Source organism: Crocodylus siamensis, chromosome 6, assembly GCF_052110815.1.
Source record: "Crocodylus siamensis isolate JL-2025a chromosome 6, ASM5211081v1, whole genome shotgun sequence".
Taxonomy (NCBI): domain Eukaryota; kingdom Metazoa; phylum Chordata; order Crocodylia; family Crocodylidae; genus Crocodylus; species Crocodylus siamensis.
The window spans coordinates 14,434,747-14,448,423 of NC_143400.1; the positions used below are offsets into that span (position 1 = coordinate 14,434,747).

A 13,677-nucleotide genomic window follows, 5' to 3' on the forward strand; every position below is an offset into this window, starting at 1 on the left:
AACGTAGGTAGGGTGTGAACTGCACGCATCGTCCTCACAAAGACAAGCCTTTTGCCATATTTAAATCCCCTGCTGCTTAAGAGGGTGGAGGGATGCAGGGATGCTAAGGGCTCCAGCCAGTGCATCAGTCGAGCTTCAGCAGCTTCTCCAACTTTGTAGGTTAGATCCTAATGGACACGCGTGCCAGGATCCCAGCAGAGTAGAACTGTGTCTTGCTATTAGGCTCAGCCTGAACTGAAGGATTATTAGTAGCACCGAAAAGAAAATGAAATACTTCTAGAATGTAACTGGGTGGTTCTTAAACCAACACAAATGAGGAAAGCAGCCGAGTAAAGGTTACTAATACTTCCTCCACTTGTTATTCGTTCATGTTTTGGCAGTTGGTGTGGAACTATACATCAGATTTGGAAAGGAATTTCCATGTTTCATCACAGAGCTGCGAAGGGATGGTTTCAGCGTGATTCAGGAATCACTCTGACACTGTCCAGAGCACAGAAGAACGGAGTTTATTGCTACATTTTTAACACATTGTACCCTCTTCCATGAGCTGTCATACCTCCCGAGTGACACGGTGACACCAATCTCCACCCCGGCAGGAAGCTGAGTTGCCTCCAATCATACATTATTTAGCATCGCATACTGAAACGTATGTAAGTAAGAGGGAGGGAGCAGGATAGAAGCAACGCTGTGAACCAATGAATTAGCCTGGTCTCTAGAGGCCGCCGGTCAAAACAAGCACTGGATCAAGAGTCCCCATAAAGCTCAGAGGCAGTCCTTTACAGACATTGTAAGTGCTTGGGCTTTTATTTTTTTTAATTAAGGAGAATGAAAAAAAAAAAAAAGTCCTGCTCACATCTGGAACAGACCCACTCCCCGTGCAGAGTGTGGCCATGCACTTAGCTCAGTTGTGGCAGATTGGGAAGGGGACAGGAGGCAGAAAGGGAGATAGGACAGGGAGTAGAAAACAGAGAAACAGACTGCACAGGGAGCATAGGGCAGAAAGCAGAGCAGCAGAGCAGACAGGGGGCTTGGAGCAAGGAACAGAAAGCAGAAGAGCAGAGTAGACAGGGGCACAGGGCAGGGAGCAAAAAACAAAGCAGCAGACCAGGCAGATGAACAGTATTGGAGTGGTACTTGAAGAGGGTGTGGGGCTAATTTGTGACACCTGCCAAGAAAGCTGGCCCCTATCATCCCACCCAGCTCAGCATCGCAGGCACAGTTCACATGGAAAGGTAAGCACTACTGGTGGCCAGAGCCTCTATGTCAAATTCCTTCAGCTGCCTTCTCGCCAACAAAGGGTGCCAATGCCAACCTACCAGCCCATACTTGCAAAATGAATTTCCTCTTTCCACCCCAGGCAGTTTCAAGTGAATATGCAGTTCTCTGCATTCTCTTTCCAACCCCTGAGTAATGTTTCTGGGTGCTGTTAGAGCTTCACCCCAGAAGTGGCTGCATTTAGGCAAGTCATGAATATTTTGGAAAACAATTTAACTGTGTAGAAAGCTGTATGCATCTAGAAGTTCACTCCAGTACTGAAGTCCATCCTGTGTCTTATATGAGAGCAGGCCCCTGTAGGGACTGAGCTGTGGTACAGCTTGTTCATGCAAAGAAAGATGACAGTGGCGCTACGTAACTCTTCTGCAAGGAACAGCAGAGTCCCCAGGCCTGACGCCTAGGCCACTGGACTTGTCCTTGTCGCTGTCGTCTGTCAAATTAAAACAGCCACACGCCAACCTGCGTTTCCAAACACTGTTTCTAGGTTTGCGCTTAGCATCAAAGCAGACTGGTTTGTGTAGCATGGTATGTACCAGATATCGTATCAATCGTGTGCAAATGTGGAAGGAAAACACTGGAGATTTGAACTGGCAGCTGTACTTTTACCAGCCACAAGCACCCACCTCTTTAAACAATGATCTGCAAACCACAATAATTCAGCTAATTTGTAAAAGACTCAGACAACTGGGCAACCATAGCAAGTTATACAGGGGGTATAATCTTAGCTAGTTGTATAGGGGGTATAAAGCAGGGGTATAATCTTACTTTTGGAACAAACATTGCAAGAAAAAAGAACATAGCCTCATATTTATTTCTTGCCCGACCATAACCCCCCGCTTCTCCAGAGAAGGGAAGTGCATGTGTATTTTAAGGGCACAAGACGTTTCTCAAGTGATGCTAAAAGGGAGACCGCTATAGAAGACAAGGATGCAATTTTATAGCCAAAGAAAACAAGCCAGGAGCAGACAGCAGCCACAGTCTCAGGTGGACAAGCCTAATCATGCAAGTCAGGGTTACAGATCAGGTGCCTGAAAGTGCTCAATAAACATTTTTGTCTCAAAATAAAAGTGACCGATTATGAAACCAGCAGTGAACAACAGGTGCGCTCCAGCAGCAGCTGCAGGGTGCTTTCCTGCTTGCTCAAGAGAACAGGTCACTTGTTTAAGCAGACACCTGTTCAATCCTAGCCCAAGGAATTTGTTCTCTTTTGCTGAGGATTAAAAAAATAAATAAAAAAATAAAGGCACCCTGCGCTTTGTCTTTTATGATTGAGGGTAAGCCTAAGTGGCAACAGCAGACCAAAAGGCCTACTTTCACCTCAAGCCCACTCAAATGTTCCCTTCGGTGTTAAAAGGGGGCATGTAGATTCCCAACCTGATTTCTTTACCATTCATTCCATCCAGGAAGAGTGCAGACCAACTGCAGACACTTCCTCAGCCTGACAAAGGGTATTTGTACTGGAAAGCTTGCAAAGAAGAATTTTTCCAACTATTTGAGCTGGTTGAATAAAAGATATCAGATTTACCCAAAGAACTGTGTCCTCCCAACCTGACGGCATTCACAGTGCCCAGCCCAGACGCAAAAGTCTGTTTCTTACAGGATTTGAGTAGGACCAGGCTCAAAGTATTATATAACTATTCTAGGTGGTGAAGAGGCTTGCATGCAGATGTATTTATTGATCATAAATATTCAATGGGTGGAAGATGGACTCAGCAAGACCTACACCATCTCTAGGCACTGCCCGTTTCTCCGTTAGGCTCATCACTTGATCCTGTACCAAGTTTAAGTTGTGATAGTTCAAAATACTAATAGCTAAGGCTTTCCCCCTATTCCCCTCACCACAAAGGCATAATACAATACATTTAGCAGTACTTCAATATAGGTTTGATGTTCAAAACTTGGGATATAGCTACCAAAGCTGTAGTGTTCCCCATGCTTCAACGCAAAATTACGGTTATACTGAGTCATGCGTAGCTCTGAAGCATAAGCAGCTTGCACAAACAATACTGTAGACACTGAGAAAGTGAAAGCCTCATATCACACAAGGAACACCTACATCTATCACTAAATTTAAATGCCTCCATTCATCTATCTAGACTGGGTATCTACCTGTGCAAAAGAGATGTCAACTTCAGCTGTAATCATATCCTGCCACAGCCATTTAAATGAGGAGCTAGGGCAATCAGCTCCGAACACAAACAGGTTTAGTAGCTGTTAATCTCTGAATAGGAGCTGAAAGACAATTTGTATGAATCAGATGTTCCTAAGTGCCATCTGCCTTCTGAGTTTATTAATCATAGGTCCTCCCCCAGATTCAAGTAGTCAGCTGTTTCAATTTGAGGTAAGAACCACCTGCAGGAACACAGGATAGTACTAGAGTGCATAAAAACTTTCTTTTTAGCCTGCCTAGGTAAAGCCAGGGCATACAAGACAATCATCCTTCCACAGGTGTGTGCCACCAGTGCCTGGAAGAAGGGACAGGATTGTATTTGGTAACAACCAGGCTCAAAAGCAACTCCCTTTACATGACAAAACATGCTTATCTGGTTGCCTCATACCCACCTATAGTTAGGCATCTAAAAATAATACGGCAGGCACACTGAAATTAAAAGCAAACCCAGGAAGTGAAAAACCCCAGTGACTCAGCCACGATCATGGCAAAGTTAAATATAGCTGAATTCTCAAATGGTTAAAAGCCACAGACTGGTCTTGCAGAGTACAAGGGTGAGTGCCAGAATACCACAAAAATATACCACAATGCACTGTAACTAGGCCAGGCCTCAAGCAGACAAAATGCGCTGGCTTAGCCAGACTGGAAGAGCCTTCTTGCATCAAGGTAAAAGTGCTGTTGCCACTTATGGTTCATACCAAGTGGAACACAACTTTGTTATATCCATATATATTTTGCCAGCAGGACACCTATGCTATGGCTTGAAGGTATTGAAAAGTTAGGCACCTTTGGAGGAGGTGTTATTTCGGTTGCAAAGACATGATTGTATTTGCAACAGCTCCTAGTGCTGGGCATAAAGTGCTTTAAAGATACAAACCCCAACATATTTGTTCCTCTTGATCTATTGGGAAAACAAGCCATTAATATTCGGTTTGCAATAGGAACTTGCTGCCATTGGGACAACCCTACCAGCAAGCCAATCCTAACACAAACTGTGTGCAAACAGGTTAAGTCTTTCATTAATGCACTATGAAAATTCACAGTGAAGAGGAGCGTCTTTCTAAAGGATGGAGCAGAAGGCAAGCATATAAATATCATCTGAAACAGAGCTAAACTGTGCCCTTTCCTGAGGCACTGAAGCTACATTCTCTCTGTACGGGAGTGTGCATTTCAGAGTACAAACTGGACCGATCTGTCTTGCGTCTTGCAGGACTAAAGCAAAAAAAGAAAAGAAAAGTGAGCTTTGCGGTCATTTATAAGGCACATTTCATGCCAGCCAGGCTTTCTGAAGGAGGGAGCTATTTCTGAAACCTTCAAAGCACCACCACAGAATTAAACTGTATATGCACAGGCGTACACACACCTCACCAGTAATCCTAGTGGTTTAGGACCATTTCAAGCTACCGCTTGCATTTACCATTTACTGACAAAATACATTTTAAAAATCCCAGTACTAATGAATTCACTGTGAGTGACAGCAAATGCAAATACAACTTTGCAAAGTCTCTGCTCTATAATATCTTAGGCTATAACAGGAAAATAGACGCAAGAAAGGGAGAGACAGAATTAAAAGTGCAAACCATAGGATAAATGAACAAACATGTGAAGTTAGAGTACATCTGAGGCAATTCATTTTGTGACTTCCAGAGCGTAATGAGCCAAGTATTACACTGAAATAAGCATCTTGCCAGCACAAAACCCATGGAGCATTAGGAAGGACCTGGCAGTGCCTGCACCCAACACACTAGTTCTGCAACCTAACACCTAAGAGTTTTCTCAGGCTCCAAATAGATGCTGTAAAGATGTACAGAAAGATGAAGTGAGACCAAAACCGCTTAAGAATCTGAATTTTACTGGGTTAAAAAAGGGGGGGAGGGGTAGTTTGTGGTTTTCCACAGCCCTGCCAAGGTTAAACATGTACACATTGATCTTGAAGGCAGTCCTAGGCTGCTGGCCTTTGCAAAATCCCAAATAATATTTCCAAAGAAATGCCTCAAAAGGCTGGATCTAATAATGACATGCACCTTCCCCCAGATGAACTGAGTGACCTTCCCAGATAGCAGAAAGCACAGGTTAGGGGCAGAAGCAGGGGGCTGGGAGGCAGGCCATTCGGGTTATATTCCCTTTTCTGTTATAAATTTATAACCTTGAAGTTGCTTCATCTCTCTGTCCCTCAACCCCAACCCCGCTATAACAGCAGTGGTGCTACAAGGCTTCAAGTGTGAGCAAAGGGTTGGCTCGGCTTCAGACAGGAAGGGACTAAAATGCAAATGTACCTTTAAAGTAACGGAACATCAGCGCCGGAGACAACTGCCATGCGTTAAGAGAGAGCATTGAATATTAACAAAAATTATTTTAATTCTGAAACAGGATCCTCCTGGCAGCTGCCCTGCGGCTTCACCGGCAACGTGCTCAGAGGAATCGATTGCACTAGTTAAGGAACAGAGCTGCAGGAGTGCAATATTTGTGTTCTCCATTATCGCAATGTACAGTCATGGGGAAGGAATCGCCCTGGGGAGGTAACACGGCCCTGCCCTGAGAAGTCCTTTCCCAGGGGAGCCTGTGCACGCCGCAGTGCTATAGCCCAGCCCTTCAGAGCCCTAAGCCCCAAAGCCTGCATTCGATCTGGACCTTGCCTTCGCTGCTGGGCGGGATATTGAAGTTCCTCCCTCTTTTCCCCACTCCCATTACCTGGTCTCCGTGGCCCTGCATCGACAGCCTGCTGGAATGAAACATTCATGATGCAATCCCGAGGCAAGGCAGGCGAGACTTCAATGCCGTTGCCAGCCAAACACCTGTGCTGAGTGAACCCTGGCTTGTTACCTAATAAGCCTTATCAGAATAGCTAATAGCACGGCAAGCCACTTGGGTGGCCTCCTTCCAAACAGAGCAGATCTAGAAGGAAATAAGTCTTTCCATGAGGCTCCCACTTTTTGCCACAATTTGCTCTGGTCGATAGGGTCTCTCCACCTTCCTAAACCATATTTACCTGCCTGATGCAGGACGCTGGTTAAACTATTGCATGGAACTGAAAACAGCCAATGTGAAAAGCCAGGCTTAGTGGACATGAAGAGAATGAGCCTGAAGTGACCCAAAGCCTTTATTATATTTTCCGAGCTCTGCCAGTATGCTCAAGACTCAGAATGGTTTTCCCTAAGCAAAGACAACATCCTGTAGTCAGAAAGTACCACGAAGCCCCGAGGCATGAAACCAATCCTGCTCCTATTACCAAAACCCCATCAGTATCCATATTCCCAGCAAAGGCTGTGCCCCGAGACATACAAGCTGTATTATCTCCTCCAATGAAGTTGCCAGACACTGGGGAAAAGGAAGGGGGGAAAAAAAAAGGAAAGGTTTTTTTGTTAACCACAGACAGCGACTCAAAAAAACATATGCGTGTCACATTGCACAAGTAGCGCTGTGGCATTTTTGGCAGTCTTGCTTCAGCAAACAGTTTTGATCCCTTTTAAAACTGAAATTAGCTTCTGTTTAAATGCAGGTAATTTACCTTTTTTTTTTTTGGTAGAAATTATTTTTAAAGTCACAGTCACCATAGCTAGCTTTTCCTCTCTCTTTGCACTGGAATGAAAAACACTCACCTAATTTCAGACTCAGAGCGTGAGAAATTTCAGAACAATCGCGCCTCAAAGTCTCGAAGTCAAACCTCAAAACAATATGAAAAAGGGAAGTGGTCTCTGAACATGCACTGAGCTGAGTGACTGCCTCTGAGGTCCTGCCAGTCACCAGCACCCAGCAAACCCAGTATGACTTTACCCTTCAGTTTATTTGTTCATTCTGCTTCCAAAAAGGTTTACATCTCTCCCATCAAGTTAGCCTTAGGGCTCAAACCTCTTGAGGCAAAGTAATTGCTAAATAATAGAGAGTATTTAAGTTTCAACCTGTGCTGCATTATGTTAAAAATGAATTATGAGAGTGCAATGCTTAGTACTGCAAACAAAGCATAAGTGTTTAGTGACTAATTTTCAAGCTTTACTTCAGCAATGTACCTAGCGCCTTTCATACGCACAAAGCAACATGGGCAAGATGAACCCAAAGGGGTACCAGAACACCACACAAACTATAAATTGCTACCTCTGGGGTGACGGATGGCAGCCAGTCACAACAGCACACGGGAATCACATCACTTCGGGGTGGAGGCACGACTGGCCCAGGGCGCTCCTACCCCCTGGGGAAATTGCTGTAAGTTCTATGAAAAGCAGGCAGAATTTTGAACCATTCAGTTTCACTCTAAAGCCTCACATACTATTGAGTTTCTAGCAACTCACAGGGCTGTCCAGGGAAGAGAACATTTACAGAATTACACCTTTTTTCAAATATGTTAGAGCATGATTCAAAGAACATACACACTGTAAAAACATTGCAAACTACTTTGAATCCAAACCCCTCCAAAGGCAGCTTATGCAGTTTTGGCTCTTGTGTTCCCAAGCATGGGCAAAGCCCTTCTCGTGGTCCAGATGCACTCATACATTTGTACTCTGCTCCAGCCTTCAAACACACCACACAACCTGTGAATAACGCCGGATACAACTGAAATGCTGTTTCTTAATGGCAGCTACAGAGCATTATGGAAATTAAAACGCCAAGCAAGCGTGTCCAGGTAGAATCTTTCTCCTGCTTTAGCCAACTGCGAGAGGCACTTACCTACCACACACACCTACACCTCTCTCTACCTGGCTACCCGCATTGGAACAACTGCACCTGCTTAAATGAAGGCTTACGCTGGAAACCTTAGCGGCCTGGTTTTCAAAAGAGCTGAGCACTGACAGTTCCCACTGGCCTCCCCTGAGACTAACCAGCCCTTGGCACCTCTGCCAAACAGGCTATGAGAGATTTAACCAACCCATTAGGCACTGCCTCTCACATGCTCTGTGTTTCTGATTCAGGAATCTTCCTATTCAGAATGGATATTTTCATGCAGTTTACCAGCCCTCTTAAAGAGTAATTGATGACTAAACAGCTCAACCATAAAACTTTCAGCGAGCCAGAGGGGGAACTAAAACACTTAAACAAATCTGTTCACTGGTCCAGCATTGCTTTGTACAGTACTGACCATCAAAACCACAATCCCGCTGTGTCACAGAGCTGAAATTAGACATTGTCTTCACATACAGTTCTGCTGTGATCCATTATTGAACGAGGAGCCTCTGTATAAGAACAACATTTCAAACCTACAGCAATTAAGGTCCTCCAAAGGTACCTAACTCCTATGGGTTTTGATCGGGTTGGGAGAAAAGCAGTGAAATACATCTAAGGATATGGAACCCTGTTCTGAGAACAGATTTGCAGATCTAAATATACACTGCTTGTTCATCCAAACTCGATGAACTATTCGCAAGTATTTCGCGTGCCTAGCTACATGGTGCAGGGCTGGCTCAGAAAGTGCCCTGATTGGTAGGAAAGGAGTTTTTTAGGATGGTCCAAGCAGGTATAATTAAGAACAAGTGGGATGAATGTAAGCAGAGGTAAAGTTAGGATTTAATATCTAGAAATCAGACTCTGATTTAGTCTTCCAAAGAAAGAAGACTGGACACAGCATTGGAAAATTTACTCCAGAAACAAGCCTGCCACGGGCAGAGGGTGAACGAGATGGAATCTAACAGGTCCTCTCCGGCCCTGGTTTCTAAAAGAAGTGCTTGTCCAAGTCTCCCCAGCCCCACACTGGTGTCTCCTGTTGCAGTGAAGTTATAATCCTGTTTTCGTTGCATCCCAAGCATAGTAGGACGGCAATGACGGGGGGGCTCGTAAGCACAGTCATCTGACTTTGTGGTTGGATCAGCTACAAGACAGTCCACAGAGAAGCACGCTTTTAAAGAGGTATGTGCGTAACACAGAGATTCAAACACATCCCCAGCCTCAGGAGTAAAGAAATCTGGTAAACGTTAATAAGAAGTCTGAGCGCCTCCTTTTGTGAAATATCAGACAAAGGCAGGTCCACAAGGCAGCTCTGCCATTCCCAGGCTGCACGTGGCCCTCGAGGGGAAAAACTCCTGTTTTGGGCACTGCTCACCCCTTTGCTCTCTTGCTGCTGCCGGCAGAGTCCCCGGCTCCACATCCCCCCTCCAGCTTCTGCTGTCTGCCCCCACCACTGCACCATGGTCCTCTGGTTGAGGGTGCCAGTAGGCAGAGGACTTGGGGGACTTGGAGATCCCACACAGCATTTACACCAGGGCAGGGCAGCAGAAGTCCCCTGTCATGCAGCAGGGAGGGAGGAGCCATGCGTGCCATCCTGTCCAGGCTGTGCACTCTGTGGGGAGGGCACTTAGCAAGGCATGGCATGGCACAGAATGCCACAGCACCCAGAGGGTGCATATCATACACACTGTGCAGCTGGGGGGGCCTGCAGCCCCAAGCCCCTCAAAAGCTGGACAGCCCTGACTGAGGATAAGGTCCCACTCTGCAGGGCAGTCCTGTCCTGCCAATACTTAACCCAGCCATGCCAGCTAATTTTTTTTATACCTGGCTTTTAAAGCAGGAGCTTTAGTTGCATTGATACTGCCAAGCCAAATCTGGCTTGAAATTTAGAATTTGGCCGGGGGGGAAAGAGGGTGGTTTTTTAAAAAGGGTTTTTACAAAGCTCAGAACCCAAAGGAACAGTCTCCAAGATATTTAACAAAGTCAGTCGCAGTGACAAATATTTCCAAGCTGAAGAGACAGCCAGCTGCAGTGCTGGCAACCCAAACATTGCAGTGCATTGTTATTTGCTGGGACATACGTGATCAGCACTATCCAAAGCACAACGGGAAGAGAATCAATGCACACCAGAAAGTCCAACTAGAAATCATGAGCAAGAGGAAGACTGATGTCCCCACCCACTCCCCCAAACTCAGCAATGTACAAAGCAGCACACAACATATTTCGATGCCAAAAATATTGATATTTTCAGAGCTAAAATTCTTAGGAGCTAGCATTTTGGGCAATTAGTTCTACTTTCTCAAGCATCCAACTTAACCTGATGGTTTTCCTTTGCCTACTGTTGGTTTTGCAATCCAGAAGTAGGAAAACATCTTTCCTTTGCACTGTAAGTCTGCAAGGGAAACACATTAGGGAGCTAATAAGCACTTCCATAGTTCCTTTCACTTAATCACACTCAGCAGGTGTGGAAGCATCGCCCCATTTCACAGACAGGTAAGATGAGGCATGGCTCCTCCGATGCACAGCAAGCAATTCAGCAGCAGGAGAGCACAAATCCTGATTCCCAGGTGTAGATAACACTGCTTCCCCCAACAACACACACCACACTTGTGCTGTTATTACATGCCAAGGCAACTCCCACTGCAGGACATCAGTGCAAACACTTGGCCCCTGAAGCACGGGTTCATCAAAGCTGCTCAAGAGCTGAATTTGGTGAGTCATGAGCCTGTTCACTTGCAGAATCCACTGCGCTGCAATGAGGTAACCTCCAATGAGCAAGACATGTAACTCCCTTCCTTCACCGGATTAGGAGGCGAGGACTCTGGACTTGTTTTGAAGCTTGTATTGGTACCTGACTGCAGGGCTTCAAGGCACCAAAGTGCCTTCATCTGCTCCCAATGTACAGGGTGCAGAGCAAAGGAAAGCCCTGCTGCTCCCTTGCACTCAGCAGCAGGACCCGAATCTCTCTTGCATCAGACGCCATTCAGAAGAGCAGGTATGAGACTTCCAACCAAGCCAGCAGGACTGTGCAGTTTGTTCCCATTTAACCACAACACCCTGAAATAACTGCACATGGATTTCTAGTTTGTTAACAGTAATCCTACTCTGATTAGGAGTAAGTGCTTCAGATGAAAATAAATTGTCCAGGCAAGTATTTCCATGAAAATAAATTGACAAGTTTTTCCATAGCCCAATGAGCAGGCAGGCTGCCAGCAGAAACTAGCAGCATCACTGTCCTGCCTATTTACCTTTTTATAAACCAGTCCACCCAACCTGCCCCTGCTGTCTTTACCCACATCCCCTCCTGGCCACACCAGTTTTGTCTTTTTTTGGTTTAAAGCTCTGTGGGCCAGGGCTGTAAATGCAATGGGGAGCCATCTGATGGGGCTGGAGGGGTGCTACGGTAGTTCAGATTATTGCTTTCCATGAAAATGATATGAGAAGGGGGTTTCCTCCTTCCCGATTTCTCCCTTTCTTTGTACATTAGATTTTTTGCCTTGCAGTTAATTTCTACAGGGTCCTAAGTCACCAAAACAGCTGGTTTGGCCTGGACATAATGGTAAACACAAAGCCAAAATAAATCTGTTATGTTAACGGATCTAATCCTGCAAGATGCAAAGCAGCCATATCTTCTGTGCCAGGCTGGGGGCTGGGAGTCCTGAGGCCCCAGTGTTCTTTATCAAGCTTGAAGAACAAAGGGAAAAAACTTTGGCACAGGATTATATGACTTTTGGGGGCCACTCTGGGATAAACTCAGAAAAAGCAGACCCCCAATGTCCACTCATGGCCCCAGTGACTTTGTCCTGTCTGCTCAGGGAAATGTCCTAATAAAACAGGGACCTCATGGAGCTAGTTCAGATCAACCATGGGACTTCAGGCACAGGAGCTTTGCAATTATGAACATCAGTCTGGGACATCACACACACTTGGTGGACAATTTCGAAATGCTGCTGTTCAAAGCAAGCCCAGCAATAGAGTCTAAACATGCACATTTTAGAGATCTTCCCTTATACCAAGATCTTCATAAGCAGTATCTGAAAGGTATTAACTGAGTTTGCTAGAAGCTCATGACTGATCTATTTAGGTCATGCAACATCTCTTATTATAATCATTAGGGAAAATAAAGAAGCTGGAGTGCATGCATCTTTTCTACCTCAGGCCCGAGAGCCTCTAGACAGGACCTCACCTGCATCTTGGCATGCAAGACACTCAGCACGTTGCGGGTACCAGTAAGTAATATCTGATCTACTGTATGAACGAAAGGCTGAGACGCAGATTGCCTCCCTGCCAGAGCAGAACTGAGCCCACAGCTGAAGGCATGCCAGGCAGTAAACTGTTACTATGCTGTAGTTGTCAAAAACAGGAGCTGAGCAGAGAGGGGAAAAGCATCAAGACTAAAGACTGATCTTCTCGTTTGGTTCAAGAGATGAACCAGCGATGAGAAGAGAAGAGAGCAGACGGCGCACGCCTGGGAAGGGGCAGCAGCAGGGAGAGTGCGAGTCTCTCCCATCCCAGGGGCAGTAAACCACCAGGGGCGGTATCCCGGGAACCGAATCCCCACGGCCGCAGAGAGCGCAGGGCCTCATCCATCATTGGGCTGCTGAAGTTTCTGCAACTTGGGCACTCCTGGGGCCGCCTGTGATCAATCACCCTGGGACCGTGCTACAGGAGGCCCCTCCAGCACCTGCTCCCCAGGTGACAGACACCAGCACCACCGAAACGGCGCGGCTTCTCCTGCCCAGGAGAACTCGTGCCCTTTACATCCCTGTCCAATAAAGTCCGTCTGCAACCAGCATCTCCTTGCACCCCCCACAGCACAGACTCAAGTGCGCTCACAGCACCCCTCCTCCCCACAACCAGTGCCACGGGGGGCTCCAGAGCAGCTGAACGACCCCCAGCTCAGAAGTGGGTCCCAGATTGGGGGGGGGGCACAACACCCCAGGGGGGAGTCGGGACAGGCCCAAGAGACATCGAGGGAGGGGGCTGACTTGGCTCAGGGGCACCTGGGGCGGGGAACTGGGGGGTGCTATAAAGGGGGGCGGGAAGATGCTATGATGGGTGCTGGGGAGGGGTGCCAGGAGAGGGGTGGGGGTGCTATGAATGGGTGCTATGAGGGGGAGGGGTGCTGGGAGGGGGCGGAGCGGCGTTACCCTGAGCGCTGGGCGCGGCGGGGCCGGGCCGGGGGCCGCAGGCCGGGCCGCCTGCTCCGCCGCTCGCGTTGCCTGCGGCCGGGCGGTGTGCTCCGCTCGCCAGTCTCCGCCGCCCGGAACCCCGCGGCCGCCGCGGTTCCGCCCGGACCCGTTTGGCGGGGACACGCGGCCGGGCCGGGCCCCGCCCCTCAGCCCCACTACGCCTGCGCGGCCGGCCCGTGACGTCACCGCTGGGGGCGTGACCGGGCCAGGCTGCCACGTGCGCGTCCGCAGGGCGGAGCCTCCTGAGACCCCCCCGCCCCCCCGGGGAGCGCTCGGCTCGAAGTGGCATTGGTGGGTGCTGCGCTGGCAAGACCCTCGCCGGGCGCAAGGGCAGGAGGAGGTGTTATGGGACCCGACCCTCCCAAACTGGTCCATCCGCCAGGGCGG

The 13,677-nt window shown here is 47.5% G+C and overlaps 1 protein-coding gene across 1 annotated transcript in view; it reads right to left on the minus strand.

Moving 5' to 3' along the window:
• OTUD7B (OTU deubiquitinase 7B) overlaps positions 1 to 13,427 on the minus strand; it is a 60,546-nt gene extending 47,119 nt beyond the window's left edge. The window contains exon 1 of the mRNA XM_090053038.1: positions 13,249 to 13,427. The gene's annotated coding sequence lies outside the window, so the exon portion shown is untranslated. The remainder of the gene's footprint in view (positions 1 to 13,248) is intronic.
• Between the last annotated feature and the right edge of the window lie 250 nt (positions 13,428 to 13,677).